The 14,868-nt window shown below is 57.4% G+C and overlaps 1 long non-coding RNA gene across 1 annotated transcript; it reads right to left on the bottom strand.

Annotated features, from left to right (window-relative positions):
- Positions 1–8,534: 8,534 nt before the first annotated feature.
- LOC116419758 lies at positions 8,535–13,914 on the bottom strand. The gene is made up of 2 exons (XR_004230055.1): positions 13,131–13,914; positions 8,535–11,850 (listed from the first exon to the last, which is right to left on the bottom strand). It is a non-coding gene; the product is annotated as an uncharacterized LOC116419758 (long non-coding RNA).
- Between the last annotated feature and the right edge of the window lie 954 nt (positions 13,915–14,868).

Genomic DNA, 14,868 nt, shown 5'->3' with positions numbered 1-14,868 from the left:
TGTGTGGGACGTGGGGAAGATATCAGACAACAGCATGCACAGGCAGACAGGTGACTCTCTTTGTTAGGGACCTGATCCCTTCCATTCTACTGCTTATGAGGCAGGGCTGTTTGGGAAGCCCCTATTTCATCTGTCAGCAGAGGGTTACCCAAGCCTGGGCAGGGAAGAGAGCTCTAAGATTGCTTTTTCTCCCCCAAGTCCACCACAGATCCTAGGCCTGTACCCTCTGAATTTGATCTATAAATATTGACACAGAAATCACCATCAGGCGAGGGTTGAATCACTCTGAACAAAGGGTGCTGGAGGCATGGGATTGACAGCAATGAGAATTCACATGATGGATCTATCTATTTATGAAGTCTGAATGGGAAGCAACCAATCCTTGGAAAGTCTAAAAGTAAAGAAACTCTGATGGAGTCCTTCAGGTTAGGAATATCCAACCAAAAGCCCTATTTCTATTCAAGAAGCTAAGAAAGAAAGAGAGAGAAAGAAAAAGAAAGAAAGAAGGAAAGAAGGAAGGAAAGAAAGAAGAAAGAAAGGAAGGAAGGAAGAAAGAAGGAAAGGAAGAAAGAAAGGAAAGAAAGAAAGAAGGAAGGAAGGAAAGGAAGGAAAGAAGGAAAGAAAAGGAAGAAAGGAAAGAAAAAAGAAAGGAAGGAAGGAAGAAGGAAAGGAAGGAAGAAAGAAGGGAAGAAAGAAAAAAGAAGGAAAGAAGGAAAGAAAGAAGAAAGGAAGGAAAGAAGGAAAAGAAAAAAGAAGCTTCTCTGAATCTCTATTGCCTCTAGGATAAATTGCAAACACTTCTATTTGGCATTTAAAGCCCTTAACCTACATCAGACGGCTTGCTATTCTGGGGAAGGGGGAGGTAAGGGGAGAAGGAATAAAATTTGGAACACAAAATTTTACAAAAATGAAAACTATCTTTACATGTATTTGGAAAATTAAATTCTATTGAAAATTCCCTTTAAAAGTTAGAGCTCGATGAAAAAAAGCTTTCTAGATCCCTATTGCCTCTAAGATGAATTGCAAACACCTCTATTTGGTACTTAAAGCCCTTTACATCCTGGTCTCGGCCTCTCATCCTAGGTTCATTTACGCATTCCTTTTCTTCATGCCGTCTACATGACAGGCAACTGGGCTACTAGCTGTTCCGTTCAATCACAGCTGTCTCCTGCCTCCGTGCCTTTGGCTGTACGCTTTTCCTTTGAGAGTGTCACGTTCCAAGATTTTTTCTCCTTGGTGGTGGCTGTATCATAGTCTTGTGTGCTCTTGGCTGTGCTTCCTTGACACCTGAATTCCTTTCTGGCTATTTACTCAGGTATTTCTTTTAAACCTGGAAGCTACGGATCTTGCCGGTGACATTTCTAAGTGTTGACAATTTGGGGCGTCTTTTGGACATGACAATTTTTAATCTGTCCTCTTCTAATAGATCTGGGCAGTTCTCTTTTATGATTCCTTGAAATCTTACGATTTCATATAATAGAATGAATATTATAATATTCAATTTATTTTTTGTCATGATTTTCAGAGAGTCTAATGAGTCTCCAATTATTTCTCCAGTTTTCCAGGTCAATTGTTTTTGATGGTAGATATTTTATAAATTTTTAAATTTTTCAGTCCTTTGCCTTAAACATTTCTTGCTATGTCATAGAAACACCAAATTCTGTTTGCTTCATTCTCTAGGGTGTGCTGAGCTATTTCTTTCCTTTTATTATTCTTCCCAGGAGGTCTAATTGCAATTTTTAACCTAATTCATGTCTTCCAGGCAGGCACTCTTGAAGGTAATTGCCTTTGTTGTCTCCTTTTGGGTCTAGTCTTGGGTTTTTTTATTTAATTTCCCCCCCCCACACACACACACCTAAGGAAATTGGGGTTAAGTGACTTGCCCAGGGTCACACAGACAGGAAGTGTTAAGTGTCTGAGGTTACATTTGAACTCGGGTCCTCCTGACTTCAGGGCTGGTACTCCATCCACAGCGCCCCTTAGCTGCCCCTGTTTAGGTTTTTTTTTTTTATTTAGTCATGTTTCTAATCTCAGGATTATTTAATATAATTATTTATTTAAATATTTAATAATTTAACAATAAATAAATATTTAATAATGTCTGGATTCAGGGCCTGTGCCAGGCCCCACCCCTCCACCTGCTCTAGCTCTATCTGGCCCTGCCCCTGTGTCTGGATGGGGAGACTAGCCCCCACCCATGACCCCGCCTTGGCTTCTGGCCTTGTTCCACCCTGAGCCCCGTGATGGTCTTGACAGATCCCAACTGGAAGGGGAAGAGCTTCCAGTTTCTAGGTCTCCTGCAAGGCCCCCTGGGGTTCTGGATTAGCTCAGTGAGCTGGCCCTTTCTTCTCCTATGGCTACAGAAGTTCTGAGCACCGGCCCAGTGACTACGGGGGGTTGGTTCTGCCCCCAGTGCTAGGACTGAGATTGCTCCATCTGTGGAAGGCGGGGCAGGGGTGGCCCCCAGTGGGGTCAGACCCTGCTGACCTGCCCCCCCCTGCTCCTGGAAAAACCCCTCCCCAAGGCTGGGGCTCTGGGCGCCCGCTGGGTGGGCCAGAGGAGCCCTGTGCCGTTTCTCCCTGCCGGCCGTTCCCTGGGGGCTCCTGTTGTGGGGCTATTGACAGGGCCTCCCAGAGTCCTTCTCCCAGGACCTCTCACATGTGGGTTTAGAGCATGCCCTGGCCCCATTTTCTCCCAAGCCTGGAGTGTTCTGCCCCCTACCCCCACTCCTGGATCTCCCTACAAGGCTCCAACGTGGCCCCCTCCAAGAAGTCTTTCCCACTGGAAGGAACCCTCCCTCCAACAAACCATTTAGTACCGGCTGCTCTGGGTCCCGCCCCCAAACTCCTCCACAGAAACTTTGTCTTTCTCTTGTCAGTCAATCATCAACCCTGGCTCTGGTTTTTGTTTTGGTTTGGTTTTTTCCCCAGAACTGGTCTAACTTCTAAGAGCACCCACATGCTGAGAGCTAAAAAGGGCCGCAGAGAGCTCTCCATTTTACAGATGAGGAAACTGAGGTTCCAACTGGAGAAGTGACTTGCCCAAGCTCACACAGGGGGTTAGGTGGCTGAAGCTGGGCTGGAACTCTGGAGCAATGACCACTCCAAGCTTAGGGTTGGTCTCCCTGACAGCAGTAGAACCCCATGCTCCTCTGGCCTCAGGACCCCAGATTTGGAGACACAGCTTTCCGGTCTCGTCTCTTAACTGTGTGCCTAGGGCCCCTGAGTGGGCGCCCCCCACCCCGGCTGTCTCCCTTCACCCATCAAGCAGAGGGCTCATTCCCTCCTCTGCTCCCTTTCTCAGAGCAGAGAAGCAGAGGCCAGGGGAAACCTGGCTGCGGGACACTTCTGCAGCAGCTCCTGCTGGGGGCCCTGCTCTGCTGCAACGGGCTGAGGAAAGAAGGAGGGCCCTGGAGAGGGGAGAAGGACCCTCCCCCTGGCTCACAAGGGACTCGAGTGGGCCCAGACATCCCAACTCCCAACTCAGAGAGGCCAGGTCGCTTCCCCTCGGCGCCCAAGAAGCCCCCATGGCTCCCTACTGTGACTCGGTGGAACTCAAACGCCTGTGGCCCTGAAAGCCCTGCATCCCTAGGGCCCCCGCCCAGCACCGTGCTCAGACCAGAACAAGTCAGCTCCTTCCTGCAAGAAGCTGCCGCCCCCTGGGAACAACCACAGATACCCACGAGATGGAAACATAGATATCAATGAATCCGGATTTGGCGTCAGGAAGTCCTGGGGCCCAGTGGCTTCTCAGCCCCCGACCACAGCATCATAGCTTTCCTCATCTGGCCCCAAGAGCCAATCAGCTCTAGCCCTGTGGGTCCTGGCCAGGTCTGGCCCCGAGTTCTAATCCTGCCTTGGGCCTCCATAGCTCCATGATCCTGGTCAGGTCACTCACCTTGGTTTTCTCTGTGGTAAAAAGGTCACCCTCACAAGGCTGCTGTGAAGATTAAATGAGACACTGGATGTGGAGCGCCCGCTAAGGAGCGGTTGCATGTTCCTGGCGCTGCAAGGCTTGCTCACTTCTACCCTCTGGGATCCCTGAAGTGTCACTTCCTACAGGAAGCCTGTCCTGATTTCCCCTCTTCTGAGCAAGTGCCCTCACCAGGCTCCCTACGTGACCTTTAATCATTTTGACCTTTACTTAATTTTCTTCACCTGTGGTTTTTTATTTCCTCATCTGTGTTCGGGGCTGTTTGGTGCCAGCAGCGCGTGGCTTCCCTAAGGGGAGCGGCTCCCCCGGTTTTTGTCCCTGTCTCCCTGGCGCCCAGCACGGAGCTAGTGGGAACACGGCAGGAGCTTAACGAGGCAAATGCTGGTTCCTTAGTAATACCCGCCAGCAGCCCTTCCGCCCCAACAGGGCTGGGGTCTCCCAGGGGTGATGCTGGGGTTGCCAAGTGCACCCCTCACCCCGTCTCTGAGCTTCCACGTGTGTGCCCCCCTCCTCCACGTCCCCGGGCCCTCGGCTCCCTGCTTCTCCAGCTTCCAGAGCCCCCTTGGATGCGTGTTACTCAGAGCTCTGGCTTTTCCTCACAAAATTCTGTTTCCAGGCAGTCCCAAGCTCTTTCTGTGCCTGTGTTTACATGTCTTGAGCTCTCTGTGGGAATGACAGGCAGCATGCAGGGCAGGGTTAAACCTGTATCCGAGAAAAATTGTTGGCTTTCACTGTTGGATTTTCAGCCCCGTCCTCCCATTTCCCAGGATGCCCGCATCCTATCCCTCCTCCCCGAACCACATGCCCGCTCTTCTAGGGGCCCTTGGCCTGTGCGTCGCCCGGGTGGGTGGTTCTCAAGAAACCGCCCGCTGGGCGGACTCTGCCAGGGCACACCGGCTAATCCAGATTACAGGATCACCAGCACCTTATTCTTAGCCATCAACCTCGGGGCTGGGACTGAGTAGCTTAAACTCTTACAGCCACAGCTAATTCCACCTCCTGGCAGTTTCAGGCACACTTCCACCCGAACAACACCCCAGTGATTGAGGTTGGCTCTCTGGCAAGGCTGATGCTGGGGTTGCCAAGTGCACCCCTCACCCCGTCTCTGAGCTTCCACGTGTGTGCCCCCCTCCTCCACGTCCCCGGGCTCCTGTTTGCAGACACCATTTTTCTTCTTTTTCTTCTTCGTGGCCAGCCTTGCCAGAGAGCCAACCTCCCAGCCTTAGGGAAAAGGCTGTCGGTTGCTTTCAGTCTCTGTCTGTCTCCCCCCTCATTCTTTCTCTCTTTCCTTCTCTCGCTTGTTCTCTTTCTTTCTCTGTCTCTTCTCTTTCATTCTATCTCTTCTATTTCTCTCTCTCCCCTCATTCTTTCCTTCTCTCTCTCATTCTTTTATTTCTGTCTCATTTCCTCTCTCATTCTCTTTATCTTCTATTTGTCTCTCATTCTATTTCTCTTTCATTGTCACTTCTATTTCTTTCTTGTTCTCTCTCCCCCCTCATTCTTTCTCTTTCCTTCTCTCTCATTCTCTTCTCTGTCTCCCTTCTATTTCTGTCTCATTCTCTCTCGTTCTCTCTCTCTGTATTCCATTTATCTCTCTTTCTGTCTCTCTTCTTCCTTTCATTCTCTCTTCTATTTTTCTCTCATTCTCTTTTCCCCCTCATTCTTTCTCTGTGTCTTTTTTCTCTCTTGTCTCATTCTCTCTCGTTCTGTCTCTTTTATTTGTCTCTCATTCTCTTTCTCTGTCTCCCTTCTATTTCTCTCTGTCTCTTCTATTTCTCTCTCATTCTCTCTGTCTCTTCTATTTCTCTCTCATTCTCTTTCTCGTTCTGGTTATCTCTCTCCTCTGTCTCTCTTTTATTTCTCTCTCTCTCCCTCTCCTCAAAATACTTTTGCTCCAACTTTCAGTTCTTTCTTGGCCATCGCAGCTCTCCGGGTGCCCCCACTGCATTTTCTCAGCTCCTCCTCTGTGCCCCAGCTCCCCTCCCCGTGCTCCTTGAGGGCAGAGTTGGGGTTGGTGGCCTCTCTCACTGCCTGGCCCAGCGTATGTGGCTAAGTGTCTGTGGAGTGACTGGATAATCAATGGAAAGGGTGAAGGCCGGTTCTGAGAAAAGGCCAGCGGGGAGTAGCCCCGACTTGCGTGCATGCAAGGTTCCCAGCACCCTTTGGGGTGAGCACTAACGTGCTGCTCTGCCCACTTTATGTGGAAGGAAACTGAAGCTGGGCAAAGGGAATCTGAGTGCCAGGAGGAAGGCAAGCTGCTCCATCTTGCTCAGGGGAGCCGAGGCGGGAGCTGGGGGGCCCCTGCAACTGGGGCTCGGGCCAGATCTTAGTCTTTCAGTCCCCTCGGCAAATGGGCGCAGAATTTCTGTCTGGGCAATTGCAAGATTCAGAGTGACGATGGAATGTGCCAGAGACATCCTGAGCCAAAACGGAGCCAGGAATATCTGACAAGGAGAAAGAAATGGAGTTTGGGAAGTCTAAAATGGGATCCCTACCAGAAGGGAGGAGCTGGGGGGAGGGGGGACGGCGGACCCAGGCAGCCAGCACCAGGGAGGACTAGATGCTCTAAGAGAGGTGGGGAGCAGGGGGAGGGCCCGGCAGGAGCACAGAGGGCTTGAGCCAGCTGGGAAGCAAAGGGCCTCTTTTATTCGCTTGGATACTGGCAGGTGGGAAGAGGAAGGGAACAGGCAGGGACGGCGTAGGGGAGGGCTGCGAGGCCTGACGGGGAGGGTGGATGCCCTCTGCTCCGCAGCCTCTCCCCTTCCCTCCCCAAGCCTTCAGTCCCGAGAGGCCCCAAAGTTGGAGCTCCCTGCCCACGTTTCTTTCAGGAGCATGACCCGGCCGGTTCTCCTGGCCCGGGCTGCTTTGGGGTGGGGGAGGGCGGCTGCTGAAACAGCCTCCCGGAGTTGGGCAGCAGGTCGGGGCAGGGGCGAACCTGCGTCTGGGAAAAGCTGCCCCGGGAGCCCGGGGAGGGGGGGCGGTTTGGGAGAATTCCCAGAACTGGAGCCCAGGTGCCCAGCAGGGAACGCCGGAAGCCCCGGCACGGGCAGCGGCGCCCCGGTGGAGGGACCATGCCCAGCCCCCCCCTCTCCGGCGGGGCGCGGCAGACGCCCGAGCCTTCGCCGGCTCCTTGGTGCCCCTGGCTCAGCTGCTGCCCCAGAGGGGGCCGGCCGCGCTCCCACCGCGGCCCGGCCTGCCCACAACGCCGGCCGCCGGCTCCGAGGGGGCCGAGCGCAGGCCCCGAGATGCACGCGCGCCGGCACCGGGGGCGGCCAGTCAGCCCCCTCCCCCACGGCACAAGCCCCAGGCTCCCTCGCAGAGGGGTCCCGGCCCAGCCCCCTTCCCGGAGGGCGGCCGCACGCGCCCTCCCAGCCCCCGGGACCGCAACCCCGGGGCCACCTGCAAAAAGCCTCCCGGTCAGCCCCGCGCGGCGCTGGCTCGGCCCCCCGCGCCCCTCCCCGCCCCCGGCCGGCTCCGGCCAGCTGGGGCTCGGCCGCTGCACAAAGCGGAGCTCATCGGCGGCCCCGTCCCGGCCGCCCCCCCTCCCCGGCCCGACAAAGCGGCCCGGCCGCCCCCCTCCCTACCTCGGAGGCCCGGCCGGGCCGCGAGCGCAGGCAGCCGATGGGACGGTTTCGGGGCAGCAGGGGCTGGTGGCCGGTGCTGGGCGGGGAGGAGGCGGAGCGGAGCGCCGGGCAGCGGGCCGGGCACACGCGCGAGGCTGGAGCGGAGCGGAGCGGAGGGCGCGCGGGGCTGGCAGCGAGCCGCCGGCGGGCGCGGGGGGCGCGGGGGGCGGGCGCGTGGCGGCGCCGGGGACGCGCGGGCCGGGCGCGAGCAGCAGGAATGCGGCGGCGGCGGCGGGCAAAGGAGGACAATAGCCGCCCCCCCGCCGCCCGCCGCCCGCTCCCTCGGGATGCGGGGCGCTCAGCACCATCTGGAGCCGGCCGCGCTGCGCCCCGGCCCAGCCCCCCGGCCCGGCGCCATGGCAACCCGCGCCGGCCGGCCCCCAGCCCCGGGGGACTTACGTGAAGCCTTCCCCCGGCGCCGTCTGGGGTCCCCCAAGCCCTCCTCGGGCGGCCGGCTCCTCTCGGCGCCCCCTTCTCCCGCTCTCCTGCCCGTGAGATCGCGGGCGTCCGGGCGGGCCGGCTGCTCTTCCATGAAGTCACCCCCTTCCCATCAATCAGCCTCTCTGACCTGTCCTCGCTCGCTGCAGCTTCCCAGCCCCACTTATCAACTCGGGGAATTGTGGCCCACAGGCGGCCCAGATTTCTGGGCTGGGACAGCGCGCGCTGACATCAGCCCCTGCGGCGGCCGCTGCGGAGAGCCTGCTCCTGCTCCTGAGCGGCCCCCGGCTCCCAGCCGGCTCCGGGACCACCTCCCAGGGGGCAAGAGCCACGGGAGACCCTGGGGGGGGCGCCGCACAATGAAAGCTGGGGAGCGGGCTCTCAGACGGCTGCCCAGGGCTGAAGCTTTCTGCCTGATGCTCCTGGCTTAAGGAATCATAATCCCAAACGCCTTTAATGTCCAATGTTTCTCCTTCTGGTAACCAACAGGATGGGCGGGGGGGGGGGCCGCCACAGTGGTTCTTAATCTTTTAGTATTCCTGTGCCCCTCCCCCCCTCCGGGGATGCCCTGGTGGGTCACATGAAGCACCCGGACAACGATGGGGCGAAATCTTGCTTTCAACTTGGCCTTTGCAATAACCTTCCTTGACAATGGAACCCTGCGGGAGACCAGGCCCGTCCCCCTCCCCCATTCAAGTCCCAGCAAGGAGGGAAGCTCTGTGCCCCTAATGTTTCCCAGGGATCTCTCTGTCAGGTCAGAAGCCGTTAACCCACCAACACGCTCCGAGGCCAGAGTTCCTGCTGGGGCCACATGTGGCCAAACCTCCCCCGATAAAGCTCTCCCGGACCGGCGGCTGCCCAGGGGGGTCTCGCCCAGTCCCGGGGGCAGCCCCGGGTGCGGCCTAACTGTTTATCACCACAACACCTTCGAGCCAAGCCAAGCAAACCAGGCCAGCCGAGACCGAGGGCGCGCGGCTCAGCACAACCAGACTTATTTTTAAAAAGATCTGGGCCAGAGACACGAGCGTGGAGATGACCTGAACTGGCTTGTTCCATCCGCACATAAGCCAGCTTTTGTGTTGCTGACCTTTATCTGAGGGAGGCAGGGTAATTAAAGCTGCAAGTGCACGCCGGGAACCGCCGGCCACCTCCAAGTTCTACACCTTAGAGGCCGGGGTGATCGAGAGGTGACCTGGGCAGGGAGGGTGACAGAGAGAGGTGATGACCTGGGCAGGGAGGGTGACCGAGAGGGGTGACCCGGGCAGGGAGGGCCTGCCCAGCTACCCCCAGGGCCTGGGAAGTGTGAAGGGCTCTAGCAATGGAACCTCTGTGCCTCAGAGGTCACCATTCACAAAGGCAAAGCCCGGCCTTGAGTGGGGACCTTGGGCTCCACACAGCTGCACCAGATGATCTCAAAGGTATATCCTATACCCATCTATACTATTAGAGATCTTACCAGAACTTCCCCTTAGGAGTTCTTTTGGCTAAACCCCTGAATTTGCAGACATTTCATTTCAATAATCAGAAGGCGGCAGTTTCCTGAGGACAATCTATCTGAAATGTCCTGCCATATTTTCCTTAACCTGGAGGGAATTAGCTTTGTTTAGTGGTTCTGATGCACAACAAGGGAAAGGCTGTTCCGTAACAGGCACTAAAGCTTTCCCAGGCCAGGGAAAACAAGGTGGCGATGTGAATGTGGGGCTATCACCTTCTCCCCCCCCCCCAGCATCAGGCTCCTGCTGGCTCCACCAGGACTCTAGGCTGGAAATTTGGGGGTGAAGGATGACGCCACCCCAGCGACTCCGAACTGAAGGCCCAGTGACCCCAAGTCTGAGATGAGGAGTCATGTCAAGGAGGTGCCTCTGGCAGAAAGCCACAGAACACAAAGCTGCCACTGAGGACGAGGGGAGTCCTGGCTTCTCCTCCAGAAAGGGGAGGTTCTCCCAGCCCACCGTGGCTCCGGGGCATAGCAGGAGCTCAGGTGAAGCACCAGAAACTGAAGCTGATTCGTCAGGAGCCATTTATTTTGGACCAGTTGGGATTCACAATGTTCTTTATCCATACACGATCAATCTTTGATCCCAAACTACGGTTTGCAGGCCAGGAGTATGGATCAAAGCTGGGCCCTGAAAGGAGCCCCCAGGACAAGCTGAGAGTCCTGGCTGTCCACCTGGTGCAGGCTGGGACTCGGCGCAAATCGCAGTGATTTCTAATGCAAGGAGTGAGTCAGGCAGGGCTTAATCTCCAGCCCAAGGAGGCCGGTGATTTCCCAGCACACAATGTTCTATGGCGTTTCTTTGTTTCAACAAAGTCCAGTCACGGGGCTCTGGACACATAGGGGACCTTGGAAAACAGCTCTGCCCCCGGCTCATCCCCGACTCCCTCCCTGCCAGCAAGAAGCCTTGAATAGCCCCCGGACAAGAGGCGCGGAGACTCCCCAGGGGTCAGACCCCGGCGGCACTAGCAGGCCTGCAGCGGCTGCAGCTGACAGCTGGTGGCCATTGGCACTGCTCTCTGAAGCTGGAGGTGGCCCAGAACCCCCCTGGGCTCATCCGGGCCCCAGCAAGGGGACAAACAAGATTCCATGGAGCCAGGGCTGGGATTAAGGGAGAAAGAGCCGGATTCAAATCTGGCTCAGACACACCGGCTATGACTCTGGGGGCTCCTGGTTTAGCCAAGTCAAAACCAAGGAGGGAGGCGAGTCCCTCCCCCAGCCACAGCCAGGAGTGCATTTAGCCGCTCTTTCAGAAGCGTGAGCCCGGATAAGGCCCTTTGGCCATGGCCTTGTTCATCTGGATTTCCGCCCACTCTGACCTGTTTTTGCTTTGTCCTCCGGGGCTTTTCAGAGGAGCCCAGAGGAGAATGAGGATGGGCGCAGGGCTTCCTCCCGCCGTGCCCCCGAGCAGGGAGGGCTCCCCACAGCACAGTCGGCCCGTGGGGTTCAGCCTCCAGTTCCCCATTTAAAAAACAGGCTCCAATCACAGCTCCTTGCTCACAGGGGTGTGGGAATGGAATGAAATCATGCAGTGGATGGAAAGGGGCCTGGCCCCGGTCTGTCACTGACAATCCCCTCCTTGCCGACACCTCTGCAGCACCCCAGGGGCTGGAGGCCCAAAGCAGGGCCTTGCTCAGAGTCAGAGCCAGGGAGTGTCAGCAGCAGAGCCTGACCTTGGGACATCCTGACCAGGGGCCTCCTGACCTCGGGGCCTCCTGACCTCAGGTCTCCTGACCAGGGGCCTCCTGACCTTGGGGCCTCCTGACCTCACGCCTCCTGACCTCACACCTCCTGACTGCTGGCCTCCTGACTTCAGGCTTCCTGACCTCGGGGCCCACTTGGGGGCCCTTGGCTGCACTGCCTCTCAGAGTATACAAGGCTGAGCCCATGCTTGTTCAGCACACCCTCGGCCCCAGCTCTCTCTGGAGCGCCGGTTCTGGCGGCTGTGGGGCAGGCCGGGGAGAGCGCAGGCCCCCGACAGCTGGGTGACCCCAGAGCAGGCGTTTGGCCCCCAGTGCCTTATCTGGCCATCGTGACCATGATGGTGACTTCCCAGCGTCCTGAGGATGGACTTCAAAGCCAGCCTGTCTCACTACAAGCAGAGCCAGGGTGGGAGAATCGGGCTTCATCCAAGGTAAAGGAAGGGGTCTCGGTCACCACCATTTTCCATTTAATGAAAGAGTGCAATCATGACACTGGACACAAGCCCCTCCTCGCGCGTTTTAGATACCGCCAAGTGACGAAAGGCCGGCTTACAGGTGCCCCTTGGGAGGACAGTTGGCCATGGCCAGCTTTTGAAGGGTTTCTCTTGCCTTCTCTCAATAATGCCTTTGCAGATCTGACTCATGCCGTATCCTAGCCCTGGGATAAAGCATCGAGGGGATGAGCATTCTCTAAGAGGCAGGCAGTGTGGCCGAGTGGCTAGAGCCGCCTCTGGTTATACCCCTCCCCCCTCCCCCAAGGCACTGGGCGGCTCCCCAAGGTTCTGAGAAGTTCTGAGCTTCGGGAAGAGCTTCTTGCCCCACGAGTGCCCCCCATGAATGAAATCCCCAGGACAGACCCTCCTAATGAGGATCCTGGGAGCAGAGCAACCGGACAAGGAGCAGAACCGGCTCCCAATCACCCAGTAACGCTGCCCCTCAGTGCCGGCTTTCTCAAGAAAAGTCTATCATTTAGCATGGCAGAGGGAGCCATGCCAAACTGAAGGGCAGATCTGCCTCTGAGGCTGGGGCTCGCAACAAAGGGCTGGGTGGTGCAGGAGGACTTCCCTTCCTGAGGAGACACTTGACAGCTGGGAGATCCTGAGCAAGCAACTTCATCCTGTCTGCCTCAGTTTCCTCATCTGTAAAATGAGCTGCCTCCCCCAATTACCCCCCCCCAGTGTCTTTGCCAAGAACACCCCCAATAGGTTCTACTCTCTGTGACCCTATTTCTGTGAGGAAACTGCTCTGGTCCCCAACCTTCCCTCGGGCTTCTGGAGCAAGATCTGCTGGAAGACGGCTCTGGCCCAGTTAATGGACTTGCTCCCCACTTGGCCTCTGGGTTAACGGGCTTCCTGGGTGACGTGTGGCCAGACTTTCTGTGCCTGCACATTTCTAGGGTCCACCTCCTTCCCTGCTACAGACAGTTGGACGGCGGGAGAGACCCAGCCCTGCCCATGGACAAAATCCAGCCCAGAGAGCGGAGCTCCTGGTAATGTTCCTTATGGGCTCCGAGTCAGGGTCAAGCTGGGGATGGAGGAGACAGAAAGGAGCACAGGGGGCCTGGGCTGCCCGAGAACTCAGAGCCGAACCCGTCAGGACCAGCCCACTGCGGCGTCCGTCGTTTCAATGAGGGGAGAGTTTCTGGTCCCTGCTCCCCACCTGCTGGCCTAAGTGCCCTGAGGGGCTCCCCTATAATGCCTCCTGGCAGGAAATAGTCCCCCCATCCCGACCCCAAGAGCAAAGCAGGGAAAGGCGGGTGCTTCGACTGCCCTAGATTCTGGGCTCCGGGTGGAGAGGGCCTCAGGAAGGTGAGGGGCTGAGCTAATCTGGGCATCCTGGCCCCATTTCCAGGGATGTGATTAGCAGCGAAGCATCTGGGACTTGCTCCATTTCAGGAAACCCGGTTACATGAAGGGGGGGGGCAGGCTTTGCTCAGACCTGATTCTTTTAACTCCTTCCAACTCCTGTGGGGAGATGGAGCACTTCCTGGCCCGGCTCACCCTGGTTTTCCTGGCCCATGTCCTCCAGGACCCCTTCCTGCCTCAGTCTCTCCTCTGGGGACCCTGTGGGGGAAAAAGGCTGGGGGAGCAGGGCACAAATGGGAGGGGGCGTGTGAGGGGGGGCCAAGGACAAAAAGAGGGAGAGTTTCGACAGAAACGGGGTTGGAGAAATCCTGTCCCAACTATGTGGTTCTGGGAGCCTCTGTTTCTCCAACTGTCAAGAAGTGACAATATATGAACTTCCTGCCAGGAGGTGACCTGGGGCTCTGAAGCGACGGAGGAGGGGGCCCGGCTGGGCCAGCCCTGCATGCCCCCTGCTGCCCGGGCTGCTTCTGTCACTGCTGGGCCCGGGGCCACCCCACAGCCGAGCGGGCGGAGTCCTCAGGGCTGGACGCCCCACGCTGGGCCAGGGCCACCTGGGAGACGGCACCCCAGGCCTCGGGAGCCCGAGTTCTGGCTCCAGCTGGCTGGGGAAGCCTCCTCACCTCCCTTGGGCAGGGCATGGACCTGGGCTGCAGAGGGGAAGGTCTGAGTTCCAATCCAGCCTCTGACACTTACTGGCTGGGTGACTCAGGGAAGTCCCACAACCTCCTCTGTAAGATGGGGATCCCAGGGGCGCCTGCCTGCCAGGAGATAAGGCGCCTGGCACACAGCAGGGGCTTTCCGAAGGCGCCTTCCCTCTCTGGGTCTGCCCCATCATCCCCGTCATCGACAGGACCAAAAGAGGCCGCCAGGAGGGCCGGGACTTAGAGGCCGGGAGGCGCCTGAGCCTGGGCCAGATCCAGAGCCTGTGGTGAGGGCACATGCCACGAGCCCTCCCCCCAGGGCAGGCAGAGCCCAGGGGTGCAGAAGAAGCTGGGCAATCCTTGGCTGGGAACCCTGGTCCAGAATCTCTGTGAGAGGCGGTACCAGTTCTGGGCTGGGCAGGGATCGGGCGCCAAGATCAATAACCAAGAAAGCCGAGCTCGCGCTGCCCCGGCCGCCTTGGCACAGACTCCCGCCTGCTCCTCACCACAGCCCCAAAGTTCCTCCCTGAGACCCCTTTGAGACCTTGGGGTGGGGGAGTGTCAGGGGTCCCATACAAGTTTCCCGTGACTCCTTTCCAGGGGCAGACTTAGAAACCAGGGCTAAGAACTGCCTCCAGAAGCTTCCCTGCTCCCCCCTCTCTTCCCTCCCCCTCCTCCTCCTGCCTCCCATCTCTCCACCCCACTCTCCCCTCCCTTCTTTCATCCATCCCACCATCCCTCCACCCTCCCCCTCCAGCAGCCCTCCTCTCCTCTCTCTCACCACTTCTCCTACTTTCCCTCCTCCCCTCCTTCCATGTCACCTTCCCTTCTTCCCATTTCCATGCTCTACACCATCTTCCTTCCTCCCTTCTAGCTCTTCTCATCCCTCCATCCTCTTATTCTTCCCTTCCCTCCCTCCCCCTCTTCTCCATTCTACCCTCCCATCCTCCTCCATCTTTTCTCTCTCCCTTCCTTCCTCCTCTTCATCCCTCCTGCTCCCAACCCTCTTTCTCTCTCCTCCATTCCCTTTCCTCGTCCCTTTTCCATCCCCCTTCTCTCCCATCCCTCCCTCTCCTTGCCTCTCCCCTCCTCCATCCCCTTCTCTCATCCCTTTCTCCCCTCCCTCCATCCCCCGTCTCCCATTCCTCTATCCTTCCATCCTCTTTTCTC

This window comes from Sarcophilus harrisii, chromosome 6 (assembly GCF_902635505.1).
Source record: "Sarcophilus harrisii chromosome 6, mSarHar1.11, whole genome shotgun sequence".
Classification (NCBI taxonomy): domain Eukaryota; kingdom Metazoa; phylum Chordata; class Mammalia; order Dasyuromorphia; family Dasyuridae; genus Sarcophilus; species Sarcophilus harrisii.
The sequence above is the reverse complement of the archived record's forward strand: the minus strand, read 5'-3'. Positions and strand labels throughout refer to the sequence as shown.